The following is a 19319-nucleotide window of genomic DNA, read 5'->3' as shown; positions in this document are numbered from 1 at the left end:
TGCTTGCACAAAGAATCCATAACTCAATGGATACCATAGACCAAGAGAAGTTTTCCAAGATATGGAAGTGCATCTCGACATGACGGCTCGGCGGAAAGCGGTTTTCCAGTGTTTACATGCACCACATGTCAAGATTTTCTTCTGGCTATCCCTATAGATGGGCTTGGCCAACACATGTCTCCCGTGGAGTATCGTACTATTCTCAAATATCAACTCATGATTCCCATATTCCCAGCAGACGAGATATGTCATGTGTATTGCAAGGCATGTTTGGACTTTTTTAGAGAGCATGTAGTTCACTGTAAAGAACTCACGGGGTTCAAATACAGGCATAATATGGTTAGGGATGTTTTGTTTGACATATTTAAGCATGTCGTGGTTTCCGTTAAGAAATAGGCACCTGTTAATTTCTTGACTGGCCCGACAGAAGGAAGGTCAACCCTCAGACCGGCTGACATTTTGATTTTCGGATGGGTCGAAGGGAAACACGCATGTGTGGATCTTACAGGGGTATCCCCTCTCGTGGGCCTGAGGGTTGGGGGTTTCACGGCGGGACATGCTGCTTTAAAAGCAGCCACATGCAAAGTCACCAAACATGAGAAATCATGCATGGAAAATCAACACGTGTTCATACCATTTGCATTTGATAATTTTGGTTTCCTCGCACCGGATGCGATAGAGCTTCTTAAAAGAGTACAAAGAATCATGCATAGTAATGTTATATCCCCTAGATCTTCGGATGTGGTCTTTAAAAGAATCAGTTTTACCATTCAAAAAAGCTTAGTAGCACAACTTGTTGCCCGTTTTCCATCTCACTCATTGTACAATGACAATTAAAATATTGTGAGGTTTATGTTTTATCTTCTAAAAAAAATCTTAACTGCCAACATATGAGGTTCTCGAGGATTGGCTTGAAATCGATCACAGTAACACACAACAAATATAATGTCAGGATGAATGGAAGTTAAATAAAACAGAGACCCAATCATTTGTCGATATAAAGTGATATTAGTTGCCGGTTTATCAAGAGAATGAGTGAGTTTCGTTCCGACAACATTGGAACTTTGACTTTAGAATCACCCACCATTCTAAATTTCGCCAATAAAGTTTTAGTGAAGGCTTCTTGACTGATGAATATACCTTCTGAACTCTGTCTTATATTTAAGCCAAGAATAAAGTTAATTTTACCCATAGAACTCATTTCAAATTTAGTTTCCATTAGTTTTCAGAATTCAACTATTAAGCTAGGATTAGTTGATCTGAAAATAATGTCATCAACGTAAATCTGAAAAATCATTAAATGGTTACCTTCATTCTTACGAAAGAATGTAGGATCAACAGTACCTTTAAATTTAAATTGTTTAAGGAAACGAGTTAGAGTTTCATATCATGCCTTTGGTGCTTGTTTAAGACCATTTACCGCTTTATCCAAAACATAGCAATGATTCGGAAATCTTTCATTCACAAAACCTGGAGGTTGTTCAACATAGACAGTTTCTTCAATCTCTCCATTCATAAATGCACACTTCACATCCATTTGATATTCATCAAAAATTTTGTGAGCAGCATAGCCGAGAAAAATACAAACTGATTCCAGTCTAGCCACTGGTGTGAACATCTCTTTGTAGTCAATTCCTTCTTCTTGAAAGTAACCTTTAACTACTAACCTTGCCTTGTTGTGAATTATGTTTTCTTCTTCATCCATCTTATTCCAGAACACCCATTTCATTCCAACTACAGATGCATCATTCAGAGTGAGAACCAATCTCCATACTTTATTTCGCTCAAATTCATCGAGTTCATCCTGCATAGATTGAACCCAATCTGCGTAATCAAGAGCAATTTTAACAATTTTAGGCTTAATTTTAGAAATGAAAGAATTAAAAATGCAAAATTCCAATTTAGAAAATAATGTAGTTTTTTTTATTTGTTTTTTTTTTTTTTGCTTTTTGTTAAGCACGTGTAAGAACTCCTGAAGTTGAGTCTCTGATCACTTGAGATCGTGGATGATCTCTGGTCCATTTAGACATTGGAGGATAGTTCTAATCATAGGCATGATCAATTTCAGCATAAACTTCTTCAAATTCTGATTGTACATCCGAGTCATTATTTTCATTCCCCCTGGAAGTTTGCATGTGACCCGTCGTTCGGAATTGAATTCTCCCCCTAGATTGGATCATCGGTATCGAGGTTTGAAGTGGAACTCTCCCCTGGATGGAAGCATCAGAATGTTCTGGCTGAGGTCCATTCAGAATTGGTTGCTTAGGACGATTCTCGTTGTCTTCATCAGCTTTATTAAGAGGAATCGTCGTAGAATTTGTTGACGGAAAGATTTCCTTAGATTAACAATCTTCTTTTTGATATTTCTTCATGTAGTTGTCATCAAAGGTGACATAGTATCTTTCTTCATTTTTCTTTGATCTTTTGTTCAGAACTCGATATGCCTTTGAAGTTAGTAAATATCCCAAAAAGATTCCTCCATCAGCTATTTCATCAAATTTGTTCCGATTTTCTTTGGAATCGAATAGAAAGAACCTATATCCAAACACATGACCATAACTGACCAGGTACATTGAAGTCAGAGAATGGTTGTTATGAGCCTACATCTTCATCAAGGAAGAAGTAGTATAATTCAATGGATTGCTAAGTGCACTTAGGGGGAGATTCTTGGAACCTAAAAGTGAACCTCTAGCAATCCTAATTCAAGGTGATTACTCTGAATTCAGTGCCAAGTTCCGAAGTGAAGAGCAGTCCGGAAGCTCTCCAGACTTGTAGAGAAGTTGATCAGAAGCTCAGAAGTGAAGACATTCCGGAATGGACTTCATGTCCAGAATATGTGGTGATCCGGAGAAGATGTTTTGTCTCTTTCTGCTTTAATTACTTTTGTCTCGTAGCATGATTAGACATTTCATAGGACTTAGTATGTTAGGCAATTTGGACAATCAGAATGTAAGAATTGTTCCTTATATCCGGTCCTATGTATGTTTATTGGTTTGTATTATGTTTCGCTTACTCCTATTTAAAGGAGCTTTCAAAGCAATACAATGAGATGGATCATTCACTCAACTTTTGGCATTTACTAAGTTATTACAAATTTCTTTCAAACATTCTTCTTGTTCTTAATTTATTAGCTTTACCTTGATCATTTATTCTTATTCTTCATTTATGACTTGATTATTTGTTGAATATATTAACTAAGACTTGACTGGTCTTTCCAGGCTTGACTAGAACATTTATTAGCAAGCAGATATTGATCTTAAGCATTCACTCAAGGTTTGAGTTTTCAAACCTTGTACCTGTGCATTAGATCTATTTTGTCTCTCAATTGGTATTAGAGCTTGAGTGGTTGTCCTTTGAATCCATAAGAGCAGATCTATTTTGTTCTTTCAACCATTTCTGTGATAAGGATAAAAGTTCTTCTATATACCACTTTAGCTTGAAGATATCTTAACTTCAATGGCTGCTTTTAATCCTCAGCAAATGATTTCAATGCAAATCGCAAATAGTGTTGGTGGCCCTACACATGCCCCGTTACTAGTTGTGGAAGAATATGATCACTGGAAAGTTAGAATGGAAAGATTTTTACTGGCCAAAGATAAAGGTGAAGAAATTTGGAGATCCGTCAAAGAAGGTCCTCATGTTCCTATGAGAATAGTTGTGAGAGATGTTGCTACTTAGCTTATGGTTCAAAATGAAACTCGTCCATCTCCTCTAACTGCAGATGATATTGAGAAGTTGCATGCTGATCAAGTTGCTTTCTCAGAAATGGTGTTTGGTGTTCCTCCTTCACTCTTCGAGCACATCAAATTATACAAATCAGCCAAAGAGATTTGGGACACTCTTCAGGACCTGATTGAAGGTTCGGAAAATATGAAAGACAAACGCCTCACCTCAGTTGTCAACGAATTCGATACCTTCACTACCACTCCTGGTGAATAAGTGGCCTCAGCCTCTAACTGTTACCGAATTGTGGTCAACAATATGACTGTTCATGGGATTGCCCAATCTGTCACACCCCAAAAACCGAAGGCGGAAACATTTTCGGGGCAGACTCCACGTTGAGTATCAAATCCAATGTACATAGTAAGCAAAGTAAACAACCATTACATTACATATAAAAGTTTACATTTGTTTGAAAGTAAAGTTGTACAAGTGTGATACATAGTATATATGAACAAAAGTAAGACGTGTGTTCTACGCACTCCGTCTTCACCAAAAGGAATCATCGGGTACCTGTCTAATGCGGACCTGAGAATACAAGTAGTTTGAAAATCAACATAACGCTGGTGAGTTCATAAGCCGTTTTGTTTTTTGAAAATGTACAAGTTCCTTTCTGTTTTCTGAAAAAGTTATGAACCAAGAAAATCCCATATTTCTTAATAGTTGGTTATCGAATCCAAAAATGTAATGTAAAAGATGTACACTGAAAACATGTTTACCCTTGTGAATTGTAAAGTTTAGTTATCTGAATTATTACACGTTTCTGGCTATGTACAAATGTTGTCCCAGGAAAATCCCATATTTTCCTGAATGTTGGTTATCCATCCGAAATGTAATGTAAAAGATGTATACCGAGAACCTGGTTATCCTTGTGAAATGTATTAGTTTTAACATGTATATAAAACTAATATGTACAAAGTAAACTAGTTACTTTATTCATTATTACTATTTAGTAAATCTCTGTTATCCAAATTGCGAGTTCCATAACCATACGATAGACTAGATATGGCAATAAGTAGTCCAAATCACTTTATGACTTTCGTCACCCTTGAACCTTTCGGTTCGGCTGTAGCTAGCAGCCAGGTGCGGGGTAGTCAGTCCCGTATAGATCTATACACTCAACTCACGCTCCCTATCCAAGAGATTCTGGTTACGGGTGCAGTCCTCCACTCGCGTATCTCAGTGGAGTGTTCACCGAGGACGTGTCTCCAATTTATAGGAATAACAAATTTACTAGTAATAATACAGAAAGAATCTGTTACAAACAATGATCCTCTACTCGCGTATCTCTATGGAGTGTTACCGAGGACAAAACATTGTACTAAGTTTCATGTTCAAGTTCAAATGTTATGCTTTTAACTGATTAACTGTGGAAAACCATTTGTGAAAATATAAAATACAACATTTTATAACGTATTTCACAAATAATCTGAATAAGTGTTCTGCAAGTTCAAACGGTTATCTGTTACGATTATCAGTGTTAAAATCATATGTAATATGAAACACAACACATGTAAAACAATTTTTGAGTACAAGTATTCCCTTGTACTTTGCTTGTATCCCCCCTGAAAATAGTGAAAAACATTGAAAAAGGGTGGAGGTATGAACTCACCAGATGAGAAAACGCAACGGTTTGAATGCTAAGTGTCGGTTTGGGGCTTGATAACGCGCGAAGTTCCTATATAATATGCAATGATATACAAATGTATCTAATTAGACTTTAAACCACTAATTAGATATGATAATACACTCCAATGCGCGAAAACACTTCAAATCAAGTGTTTGGAGTGACCCGGGTGACATCTACAGACATATAAGGCTCGGATAATAGGTTTGCTCTTCAAGCATAAACTCCTTAGGGAGTTTACGGCCCTAAGACCATGACCACATGATTTCACGTCCTTGAACTCATGGTTGATGGGTTTCAAGGTGCTAAATGGTCAAATATCACTTGGGGAATGTTGGTATGATTTAATCTAAGGCATGGGAATGAATTAAACCACCAAGGACATTACCAAATGGAGTTTATGGCTGTAAACTAGGAGTTTACGGCCATAAGATCCTATGTGACCATTCCTTACATGATTTTGTGACCCTAGCTCAATCACATGTGATTTAAACCAATTATACAAGCCTTAGAATGAGTTTAAGGCATCATATGACTTGTGTATGTGAGTTCACGACCCAGGAATCCATTCATGGGGGGTTTACGGCCGAGTTTGGTAAATCATTTTTTTGCATAGTTGCATCTCTTTTCGGAAGACGGTCGAGCCCCCCTGTTTTTTGTTCGGCTATGTAATGTACTTTATCTGCTAGGTTACGGGCGGTCATTTTTAATCCAATCGGGATGCCCTATACCTGACATGTTTCTTGGTAGGAGTAACATGAAGCTCAGAACTAGGGATGTATTCTGTGAACACTCAAAGGAGTGGTTTTCATCATGTCTAAGGTCCCTAAATCGATTGTGACATGATGAGTCGCTACCCGCAGTTGTTTCGTGATATGTGATTTCGGGGACGGAATCATCCTAAGGGGAGAGAATTGTAACACTCGTGTTTCTAGCCTAGGCATCTATATTGAGTTGATAGTCTAGGTTAACCTTTGTAACTCATTTTGAAGAAATGAAAAGGAATTATGTGAATATTATGTGAATAATGTGTTTTATGCTTAATTATTAGGGCTTAATTAATTAAGAATAAAAATAAGCGTCAAAATTAAAGTGTAAGATAAGCCCGATATCTTTACATAAAGTTGTAGTGTTCAAAACAAAGATTTTGGGGATATAAAGAATACCAAAATCCGAGTTATAACGAAGAAGTTATGACCTGTCGAAGTTTCGCGACAAAACCGGCACGGTGCTGAATGTCGTAAAAAGTAAGTTTTCGATAAACTACTTTTTAGCCTTAGTAATCTAAACGAAAGTCGTAGTATTCGTTAAACCGAGAAGTTCGATAAAAAGAACGCCCAAATCTGACTTCGTATGAGTAAGTTATGATTTTTCGAAGTTTCAGCTTAGCAGTAGACAGCTAAAAACTCGAATTTTAGATCGAGCGATTTTTAGCCGATACAGCCTAAATGAGAATTGAAGGTATCGTCATTAGGATCACAACAGTAAAAAGTCTGACGAAAACGGACGTCGTATGAAGAAGTTATGAATTTTTAACGGATTTCCTGTCCCGTCTGTTAAAAATAATAATATAAAATTTAAATTCAAAATTAGCCAACGAAGTCTAAACAGAAGTTGTAGAGCGTAATTTTAGCTACGCGTGCATAAAATGAACGTCAAAAACGAAGCTCGTATGCGAAAGTTATGTATTTTAGAAGTTTTGGCGCGAAAATCGAGAAAATTCGCATAGTCATGAGTTGCCACGTCACCCTCGCTGAAAAAGTGCCACATGTCCTACTGAGTCACCAAGCTGCTAAGTCACGAAGCTGCTGAGTGACCGAAGCTGCTGAGTCATGCGAAGCCTCTCAGCCGTTGGATCAGAAGCTTCTCAGTCGTTGGATCAGGACTTCGGACCCTATAAATAGAAGGGTACCTGCGAAGGCTCTCGGTTACTTTTGGAGTTTTGCCATATTTAGCCCCTCTCTTCATATTTTCTTCATCTTAGAATCCCCCAAAGCCCCAATATCGATTGTAAAGCCCGGAATACGCCACGAAGTGCCCGAGAAGCCCGGAAAATTTATTTTTTTGGTTTCGAAGCCCGACTTTTGCAAAGCCCGGTTTCTCAATAAAACTCCCGGTTTTATTAGAAACGATCGTTTTAGGAAACAAATTGCTGCCTGATTATCATCAAATCATGTGAGTGTATAGTCACTTTCATTTTACACATAGATATGAAGTATTTACCTTATAATACGTGCTATGTGTAAATATATTAATTGTTTATTCGAGGTGATTGTTGTGTTGATGTTTTATACAAGTTTTAAACTGTATAAGTAATTTTATCTACAAATATGTTGGGTAGAACATGGGTAGATAGTGATGTGTGATAAAATAAAATTGATGAGAGGCCTCGATGTGTTTTGAGATCCAGTCATCTAGCGGAGTTTGGATGACGACCACGGACTTTCTAGACAGTCCAGTGGGAAACATTAGCAGGTCCGCAACCTATAGGTGTTAATGAACTGAGAGTGTTCATTCGATGTACTCTATCCCCCTCATGGTTGCCTTTAGGACATGTATGGCTGAGGAAACCCCTTAGCAGTAGTGTCCATCCCGATGATATTCTTTAAGCTAGGTCCCTTGTGACAAGTGTTTAGGGACATAAAGTGAGGATAACGGGAACGGGTAATCAGGGTTATTATTGATTGATGAACTTAGTAAGTTTATTATTATTGTGGGTTGAAAACCCTATATGCTCACCAGGCTCCCAAGCCTGACCCACTCAGCTTTTTATGTTACAGGTAGTGGACCCCGAGCATAGTCGGAGGACGACGAGAGATTTTTGGATTATAGGCCAGTAGTTGTAAATAACTGTTGAAAGGCTTATAATGTCTTGTCTATGCTTTTGATATGTATCGTAACATGACATCCCGAGGTTTTGATATATATATATATATATATATATATATATATATATATATATATATATATATATATATATATATATATATATATGGAAAACATATACCTTCTTAATGAAGGGTTTTGATAAACTTTTATCATATTTTGTTTGGGGACCAATTCCACAACATCTTTTAAAAAGATTTCTCTAATTTTATTTTAAAAAGCATAAATTAAATCGGTCTTTTCTGGCCAAGAAATTAGGGGATGTCACAATTGGTATCAGAGCATTAGTTTAAGCGAACTAAGAAACTGTAGAATTTCTAGACTTGAACTTAGAATGCTAAGTGATGATTGTGAGATGAGTGGCTACCATATTTTAGTCACAAGCACTAGTTTATTTTAGGGAAGATGCCTAAAATGCCCTTATGTGCTAAATGCTATGTGTTTGCCATGTGTGCCATTATTTGTTCGGATCTATGGTCTGTTGCCGACTGGATCTGGAAACCTTATGTATGTAGGATTCTAAGCGTATGATTACGAGATTAGAACTAACATGTAAACGTTTCAGAGTGATAAGGGAATTGACATGTCTAACAAGGATAAAGACCTAAATTCGCCTTATTCGTTATATAGATTGTAATGGCAAGAACTCGTAGTGGAGCTGCAAATGCAAACGGAAACAAGGATCAACAGCCTCAACCTTAAGTAGTTGAGCAAGTACCTGTTGTAGGAGCTGCACCTGAGCCAATGACGATGGTTGGGGTACAAGCAATGATCCAGATGATGTTAGATCCCCAAATGGAGGAGACAATGCGATTACTACAACAACATAGGGAAGAGACTACGATGCATGTTGAACAGCCCGTATTGAATGAAGGGCAATCAGTAGGAGGGAACTACAATGGGACTCTTGGTCAAGCCAACCCACCGATAGTTAGACAAAACAACCAGGATGGAGGAGTTGATGGACGCGGATGCAAATACAAAGATTTCATGGCATCTAAACCGCCGTGTCTATCTGGAAGTCCGACATCGGTGGAAGTCATGAATTGGATCTCTGAAATGGAGACGATGTTTGAAAGTTGCGAGTGCAGCAACAAACAAAAGACCGCACTTGCGATTCCTCTGTTAAAGTTTGGTGTGTTGAGCCGGTGGAAGTTACTAGCTGATTCTATGCCCAAGGGTGAAGCTAGTAAGATGTCTTGGGAAGATTTTGTGGTACAAATGAAATTGCAATACTGCTCTGAGCAGGATCTTCTGGAAATCAATAATGAGTTCCTGAATCTAAAGAAAGGAATGATGAGCGTTACTGAATACGCTGCTAGTTTTCTAGAAAAGATGAAGCTAGTTCCAACTGAACTCTCTAAGGTCAACAAGTTTGCCCTCGGATTACCAGCGGACTTTGATCCGATGGTTAAGCAAGAAACCACTTTGAAAGCCGCCATCTGGGCTGCTAAGAATGTTGAGGTTCAGATCAAAGAGAAGGGTCTGGAGAGGGCAAAAGTTGGTGAAAAGAGAAAATTTGAACGAACTTCAGGTTCCAACAAGAAAAGCAAATTTTCTAAGTCCAAGAAGTTTAGAGGAGGAGGAGGTGAAGCGAAATGGTGTGAGAAGTGCAAGAAAAAGCACTCTGGGAGATGTAGTGAGGAGGAGACTTGCTTCAAATGTGGAAAGACTGGGCATTATGCCAACGTGTGTTCGTCCGAAAAGAGGGTATGTTTTGAGTGCCATGAAGTAGGGCATGTTCTTAAAGACTGTCCAAAGAGGAAGGATGCCACAAAGCCCAATCTTCCACCAAAGCCGAAGGCGAGAGCCTTTCAGATGACACTTGAAGCTACAAAAGAAGAAGTCGATGTCGCTTCAGGTACCTTTCTCGTAAACGAATTGCCTACCCAAATTTTGTTTGATTCTGGAGCCAATTACTCCTTTATATCGCATGAATTTGGTAGAAAGCTAGCTTTGCCTATAGATAGGCTAGTTAATTCCTTATTAGTCGAGATTGTTAGTGGCAAGTTTGTACCTGTTAGCCATCGTATGAAAAACATCCTCATTGACTTGGATGGGAATAAGTTCCACGAGGAATTATTGCTTATCGAGTTAAATAGATTCGACATAGTTTTAGGAATGGATTGGCTTAGCGCCAACGATGCATAAATGTTATGTAGAAAGAAGATAGTAAAAGTAAACCCGTCAGGGAAAGAGTCGTTTATGGTGTATGGAGACAAACGCAGAGTAAATTCTGGAATCATTTCCCTAATGAAAGCCAGAAAGTGTTTGGCCAAGGGATGTACATCATATCTAGCGTTCGTGATCGGTACTAAGATGGAAAAGAAGGAGGTGCAGAATATTCTAGTGGTGTGTGATTATCCGGAAGTCTTTCCTGAAGATCTTCCCGAATTGCCCCCTGATCGACAAGTAGAATTTCGTATCGACTTGTTACCAGGAACGATGCCGATAGCAAAAGCACCATATCGATTAGCACCAACAGAGATGAAAGAACTTATGACACAACTTCAGGAGTTATTGGACAAAGGTTTCATTCGACCTATTTCATCGCTCTGGGAAGCCCCTGTGTTATTTGTAAAGAAGAAAGACGGAAGCATGAGAATGTGCATCGATTACAGAGAGCTGAACAAAGTGACGATAAAGAACAAGTACCCGTTGCCAAAGATTGATGACTTGTTCGACCAGTTGCAGGGTTCGAACTAGTTCTCAAAGATCGATCTTAGGTCGGGATACCATCAACTAAAGGTGAGAGAGCAGGATATCGAAAAGACTGCGTTTAGAACAAGATATGGATACTATGAATTTTTTGTTATGTCGTTCGGACTAACCAATGCCCCAGCAGCTTTCATGTATTTGATGAATAGGGTTTGTAAACCATTCTTAGATAAATCCGTGATAGTATTCATAGACGACATCTTGATTTATTCGAAAAGCAAGCAGAAGCATGAAAAGCATCTGTGTGAAGTGCTAGAAGTCCTGAAAAAGGAGAAGTTGTATGCAAAGTTCTCCAAATGTGAATTTTGGATTCAAGAACTCCAATATTTAGGTTATGTGGTTAACTAAGAACGAATAATGGTTGACCCAGCAAAGATTGAAGCTGCTATGAAGTGGGAACAACCAAAAAACCATATGGAGATTCGAAGCTTTTTAGGATTAGCTGGATATTACCGAAGGTTGATCCAAGGCTTTTCTTCGATTGCTACTCCATTAACAGCTTTGACCCACAAAGGAGCTAGTTATGCTTGGAATGAGAAGCATAAGGAAGCCTTTGAGAATTTGAAGAAGAGATTGTGTGAAGCACCGTTTCTTTTGTTGCCTGAAGGAGTTGATGACTTCGCAGTTTATAGCGATGCGTCTGGAGTTGGTTTAGGTTGTGTTCTGACCCAAAGGGATAAAGTGATAGCGTATGCATCAAGGCAATTGAAGGAACATGAAAAGAACTACCCCACTCACGATTTGGAGTTGGCAGCAGTAGTATTCGCCCTAAAGATATGGAGGCGTTATCTTTATGGCACAAAGTGTAAACTTTTCACTGATCATAAGAGTCTTCAATATCTCTTTAATCATAAGGAATTGAACATGAGGCAACGACGCTGACTAGAGTTACTCAAGGACTACGACTGTGAGATACTTTACCACCCTGGTAAAGCAAATGTTGTTGCTGATGCTCTCAGTCGGAAGGTAAACCTTGAAAAGAAAAGGCCAAGAGCGTTGAGAATTGAAGTTGTCTCAACAATTGTGGAAAGTATAAAGAAAGCTCAAGAGGAAGCTTTAGAGAAAAGTGACCGAAAGGAAGAACGTTTGGGAAAAATGTTAGTATTCGGTACAAACAACCAAGGGTTGAAGGTATTCCAAGATAGAATTTGGGTACCTAAGACGGGCGGAGTAAGAGATATTCTGATGGAAGAAGCTCACAAGACCATGTACTCGATTCATCCCGACAGTAAAAAAATGTATAGGGATTTAAAGCCCTATTATTGGTGGTTGAAGATGAAGCTCGAAGTTGCAAAGTATGTGGCCGAGTGTGTAACTTGTGCTAGGGTTAAGGCACAACATCAGAAACCGTATGAGAGTTTAGAACCTTTACCCGTATCCATGGGTAAATGGGAAGACATCACCATGGATTTTGTGACTAAACTGCCCAGAACAAGGAACAGTCACGACATGATTTGGGTGGTCGTTGATCGTTTCACTAAGAGTGCGCATTTCATAGCAGCCAAAGAGAAGTGGTCGATGGATAAACTTGCGAATTCTTATGTAAAGGAAATTGTGAGGCTTCACGGTGTTCCGCTAACGATTGTATCCGATCGTGACAGCCGTTTTACCTCAAGGTTTGGAGGAGTCTACAAGAGGAATTGGGTACCAAGTTGTGTTTGAGTACAGCTTACCATCCGCAAACTGATGGTCAGAGTGAACGAAAGATTCAAACATTGGAGGATATGCTGAGAGCATGTATCCTAGAATTCCAAGGTAACTGGGATGTACACTTACCTCTAGTAGAATTTTCCTATAATAATAGTTTCCACTCAAGCATTAAGATGACACCTTATCACGCTTTGTATGGGGAAAAGTGTCGAACGCCATCATGTTGGCTGGAAGCTGGGGAAAAGCAGTTTATGGGACCTGAAATAGTCCATGAGACTGCTGAAAAGTTGAAAGTGATAAGGGAAAGGATGTTAGCTACTCAAGATCGACAAAAGAGTTATGCTGACAAGAAAAGACAACTGATAACCTTTGAAGTTGGAGATTCGGTTTTACTTAAAGTCTCGTCGTGGAAGGGACTTATAAGATTTGGGAAACGAGGAAAGTTGAGTCCAAGGTTTATTGGACCATTCAAAGTTCTTCAGAAAATCGGGAATCAAGATTACAAGCTAGAGTTACCAGAAGAACTGGAGGGTATTCATAACACCTTTCATGTGTGTTACTTGAGAAAGTTCACGGGAGATGTACCCAACATAATTCCGATTTCTGAGTTAAGGTTGGATGAAAACAAGAGGTTGATCGAGGAACCTGAGGCAATCGTTGACCGTAAGACTATGAAGTTACGACGCAAGATGGTCGATTTAGTGCTTGTGCGCTGGAAACTTACGAATGGACCAAATCTCACTTGGGAAACGAAGAATGACATGATGAGTCGCTACCCGCAGTTGTTTGGTGATATGTGATTCCGGGGACGGAATCATCCTAAGGGGGAGAGAATTGTAACACTCGTGTTTCTAGCCTAGGCATTTATATTGATTTGATAGTTTAGGTTGACCTTTGTAACTCATTTTGAAGAAATGAAAAGAAATTATGTGAATATTATGTGAATTATGTGTTTTATGCTTAATTATTAGGGCATAATTAATTAAGAATAAAAATAACCGTCAAAATTAAAGCGTAAGATAAGCCCAATATCTTTACATAAAGTTGTAGTGTTCGAAACAAGGATTTCGGGGATATAAAGAATACCAAAATCCGAGTTATAACGAAGAAGTTATGACCTGTCGAAGTTTCGCGACAAAACCGGCATGGTGCTGAATTTCGTAAAAAGTGAGTTTTTGATAAACTACTTTTTAGCCTTAGTAATCTAAACGAAAGTCGTAGTATTCGTTAAACCGAGAAGTTCGATAAAAAGAACGCCCAAATCTGACTTCGTATGAGGAAGTTATGATTTTTCGAAGTTTCAGCTTAGCAGTAGACAACTAAAAACTCGAATTTTAGATCGATCTATTTTTAGCCGACACAACCTAAACAAGAATTGAAGGTCTCGTCATTAGGAGCACAACGGTAAAAAGTCTGACAAAAACGGACGTCGGATGAAGAACTTATGAATTTTTAACGGATTTCCTGTCCTGGTCTGTTAAAAATAATAATATAAAATTTAAATTCAAAATTAGCCAACGAAGTCTAAACGGAAGTTGTAGAGCGTAATTTTAGCTATGCGTGCATAAAAAAAACGTCAAAAACGGAGTTCGTATGCGAAAGTTATATATTTTAGAAGTTTTGGTGTGAAAATCGAGAAAATTCGCATAGTCACAAGTTGCCACGTCACCCTCGCTGAGTGACCGAAGCTGCTGAGTCATGCGAAGCCTCTCAGCCGTTGGATCAGAAGCTTCTCAGCCGTTGGATCAGGACTTCGGACCCTATAAATAGAAGGGTACCTTCGAAGGCTCTCGGTTACTTTTGGAGTTTTGCCATATTTATCCCCTCTCTTCATATTTTCTTCATCTTAGAATCCCCCAAAGCCCCGGTATCGATTGTAAAGCCCGGAATACGCCACGAAGTGCCCGAGAAGCCCGGAAAATTTATTTTTTTGGTTTCGAAGCCCGACTTTTGCAAAGCCCGGTTTCTTAATAAAACTCCCGGTTTTATTAGAAACGATCGTTTTAGGAAACGAATTGCTGCCCGATTATCATCAAATCATGTGAGTGTATAGTCACTTTCATTTTACACATAGATATGAAGTATTTACCTTATAATACGTGCTATGTGTAAATATATTAATTGTTTATTCGAGGTGATTGTTGTGTTGATGTTTTATACAAGTTTTAAACTGTATAAGTAATTTTATCTACAAATATGTTGGGTAGAGCATGGGTAGATAATGATGTGTGATAAAATAAAATTGATGAGAGGCCTCGATGTGTTTTGAGATCCAGTCATCTAGCGGAGTTTGGATGACGACCACGGACTTTCTAGACAGTCCAGTGGGAAACATTAGCAGGTCCGCAACCTATAGGTGTTAATGAACTGAGAGTGTTCATTCGATGTACTCTATCCCCCTCATGGTTGCCTTTAGGACATGTATGGCTGAGGAAACCCCTTAGCAGTAGTGTCCATCCCGATGATATTCTTTAAGCTAGGTCCCTTGTGACAAGTGTTTAGGGACATAAAGTGAGGATAACGGGAACGGGTAATCAGGGTTATTGTTGATTGATGAACTTAGTAAGTTTATTATTATTGTGGGTTGAAAACCCTATATGCTCACCAGGCTCCCAAGCCTGACCCACTCAGCTTTTTATGTTACAGGTAGTGGACCCCGAGCATAGTCGGAGGATGACGTGAGATTTTTGGATTATAGGCCAGTAGTTGTAAATAACTGTTGAAAGGCTTATAATGTCTTGTTTATGCTTTTGATCTGTATCGGAACATGACATCCCGAGGTTTTGATATATATATATATATATATATATATATATATATATATATATATATATATATATATATATATATATATGGAAAACATATACCTTCTTAATGAAGGGTTTTGATAAACTTTTATCATATTTTGTTTGGGGACCAATTCCGCAACATCTTTTAAAAAGATTTCTCTGATTTTATTTTAAAAAGCATAAATTAAATCGGTCTTTTCTGGCCGAGAAATTAGGGGATGTCACAATACCGACGTTAGTCGTGGCTTTTGGTCGCACCCGATCTAGTTGTCGTAACCCGATATCGTCAATTCTAAAAATCTTCCGATTACTAGAATGGGGTGTTAATATGAGTTCTAAACGCTTTGGGACACCCATTAAGTCATAATAGCAATCTCAATTTAATGACTTAGTTTAATAACGTAAACGGAAATAAATTTGGAAACGACAAATGGATTTACAAAAAGGATTACGAAAAGGATTACAAATAATGGTACGAACTTCGGGTTGTCACATTTTTCGAACTCCTGTGGAGTACAATCTCAAATTCATAAACTGTCTCGGCAAAGGATGGGGAAATGTGAAATCTTGTCTCCAAAGCAATGGTTCACTGAAAAAGTTAAAGCTCTATCAACTTTTTGATGAACTTCAAGGACACGAGTCTAATGTTGCTCAAACCATAAGGTAACTCTCCGAAGGTCCTCTTGCCCTTGTCATTTCTTTCAAACCAACCATTCCGAACTTGTCTACTTCAGATCCTTTCAAACCCATTGTTCCATTTGTTCAATCATCTACACCCATCTTACCCACACAAAACTATTATGTTGATGATTTCGAAGCTATGGACTCTAAACTCCGTTTTCCAATAGGTGTTTTCTTTACTCTCCATGAAATACAAACGTCCTTTCAATCCCTCTTACAAACCATAACAAAACCGATTCCATACTCCTCACCACAACAATCCTCAACTATATGCAGCTCCGGAACTTAAACCGACTTCGGAAAATCCTCCCACTTACAAACCAAACATCACTAACTCAAACTCTACTCCGGAACCTTCTCAGATTTCCAAATCATACAAACCAAAAATTGTGTGTCATAAGTGTGGACATGCAAACCATTTTGCTTAAGATTGCCTGGCTGATGCTCCGTAGAAACCAAAAATCAAGGATTCTGCTTACTACATCCTAAAAGCCCAAGAGATGGCTGAAAGCGAAAAAGCCTTTGTAACAATGGTTTCGGGAGATGTTGAAGGATATTGGTCATCCGTGGATGATGATGACATGGTAACTGGAAGAAATATGTGTTTGATGGCAAGACAAACTATTGAATGTGATGAAGGGTATTGGTCATTTGGGTCAGAAGATGAAGATGATGTTACTGAACCTCACTATTGCTACATGGCCTCCAACGATCCACCTGGTCGAAGCATCGTTCAGCGTGTAAAATCTATGATCTCTGATAAAATTTTGATTTGTCTCTCTGTGAACCTTATCTAACCCAGATTCAAACAGATATGAGCACCATCTATAAAGCCTATGAGTCTGCCATAGAAGCAAGTGAGAAGAAGGAGTGTGAGTTAAATCGTCTTAGGTTACGTTTCGAGGATAAAAAATTTAAAATCGAGTCTTTAGAACGTGAACTTGTAATGTCAAACAATGAATGTATCATTTTAGAAGACACATGTGAAATCACCTATTCTGAACGAAATGATTTGATTTCTGATAACAAACGTCTCAATGCTAAGATAGATGTTTTTCATAATTCCATAGACATGCTTGAAGCGAACGTCCGGATGACTCATAATTTTCGTCATCCATGTTCTAAAGCACCTGGTCTCAGAAGCGAGTTTCCGAAACCAATTGGTCGTCCCTTAAAGGAATTGCAAAATTTGACATTCATGGGAGAGATTCCGAACATCAAACATTCGGACATCCCAGTTTCTCTCTTGTCACCACTTCATGAGACCACATACCATTTTGAGTCCTTAATTCCTGAGTTCCAACCAATTGTTGTCAAATGTCACGATTCCACACCTCTTCCGCCTCTGATAAACCTGGACCTGAATCGAACCACTGAATTTCATCACAGTGTTTCAAAATGCATAAATTATGTTCCTAGAAATAATCATCCGAACAACTATGTTGTTGAAGAAATCATTCCAGTGACAACTGAAACTGTTACCTCTGAGTTTACTTGGGCATCCTTAGATGATAAAGTTGAAAATTCAAGTTGTTTCTCCTCTGATTCTTGCGAATCGGATTCCTTAGTCGTCTCAAAAACGAAATTGGTTCCAATTAATCCTGAGTTTAGTAATCCATCCGTAGGACAAACTTCAAAATCCTCATCTCACCCTAAGAGAAAACCGATGTTGAATAGGAAGGATATTGTAGATCCTAAAGTAGACGCTCGAAATGCACATAAAAAGGAAGTTAAGACTAGACAAAATTCCAAGTTCATTGAAAACTCCAAAAAAGAGTGTATCCCGGAATTCTCATGCATCAACCCATAGTCAAAACTCCTTTACTATCACTAAGATCCTCAAAAGACCTTCTGAATCTCTCGTTCATGTAGAACTCAAGAAAGTAATCAGTTGTACTTAGCCTAAATCTCGTGTGAATGACATGATTATCCAAAACACTTCTCCTCGCACTATTTCATCTGTTTTATTGCTAAATCTGATGGCACAATTTTTAAACCCAATCTTTCAAAAACCAATGTGTCATCAAGCAAATCCACAAATACAAAGAAAACAAATTTCTCAAAATCCTCAAAGAAAAATCTTGTGTGGAAAGTCAAATCTCTCATTGATGAAACAACAATTCTGGACGTTACAACTGTTTCCAACACTCCGGAAGTCAAAGGTCCGAAGAAGCCTGTTGTCAACCCTCAAGTCGTTGAATATGACTACTGGATAGATGAAAAGATATTAGTCTTCTGTCTATTTCCAAAGAGCTCAAAATGTACCACCAGGAAACACAAAGTTGTTCCTAAGTCACAATCAAAGTCCAAAGCCCTTGCCTATGTCCCAAAATCTAATCCAGAGCCTAAAAACTCCATTACTCACTTATTTTGCAGGCACTTTGTGCTTCGAAGCAAGAAATAATATGGTATATTGATAGTGCTTGCTCCATGCACATGACAGGGCAGAAATACTTTCTGCGAGATCTAAAGCTTTCTCCAAACGTTGGTTACGTGACATATGGCAACAACTCCAACTCCCAAATTCATGGTTATGGAATTCTCACCAATGGAAATTTCTCTATCTCAAATGTGGCTTACGTAGCTGATCTGAAACATAATTTGATAAGTGTTGCTTAGCTCACTGATTCAAATCGACATGTGGAATTTTGCAAAAAGTACAACTATGTAATGACTGAAGACCATAAAGAGTGTTTAATCAAGTCGCTTTGCAACAAGAACATGTATACGCTCGACATCAACATGATTATTGGCAAACCACAACTCTGCCTTCTCACCAAAGTTGTTCCTGACGTCAGTTGGTTATTGTAACGCCCGGGTTTCAGGGCTAAGCATTTTTGTCAATGTAATAGTCTAGGTCAACTCTTGTAACTCTTTTTGAAGTAATAAAGATGAAATATTTGAGTATTATGTGAATTATGTGTGTTTATGTGTTTATTATTTAATTATAAATGTATAATTAATAAAGAATAAAAATAAGCGTCAAAATTAAAGTGTGAGATAATCCCGATATCTCTACATAAAGTTTTAGAATATGTCTCAAGGTTTCCGTGCATACAAGGAATGCCGAAATCCGAGTTATAACGAAGAAGTTATGATCCGTCGAAGTTTCGCGACAGAACCGGCACGATACCGGGAAGCGTAAATAGTGAATTTACGATAGAGCGAGATTTAGCCTTAGCGCTCTAAACGAAAGTCGTAGAATATGTTAAACTAAGAACATCGATAAAAAGAACGCCCAAATCTGA

This window comes from Lactuca serriola, chromosome 5 (genome assembly GCF_051521515.1).
Source record: "Lactuca serriola cultivar US96UC23 chromosome 5, Lser_US96UC23_V15, whole genome shotgun sequence".
NCBI classification, from domain to species: Eukaryota; Viridiplantae; Streptophyta; class Magnoliopsida; order Asterales; family Asteraceae; genus Lactuca; species Lactuca serriola.
Note: the sequence above shows the minus strand (reverse complement) of the source record.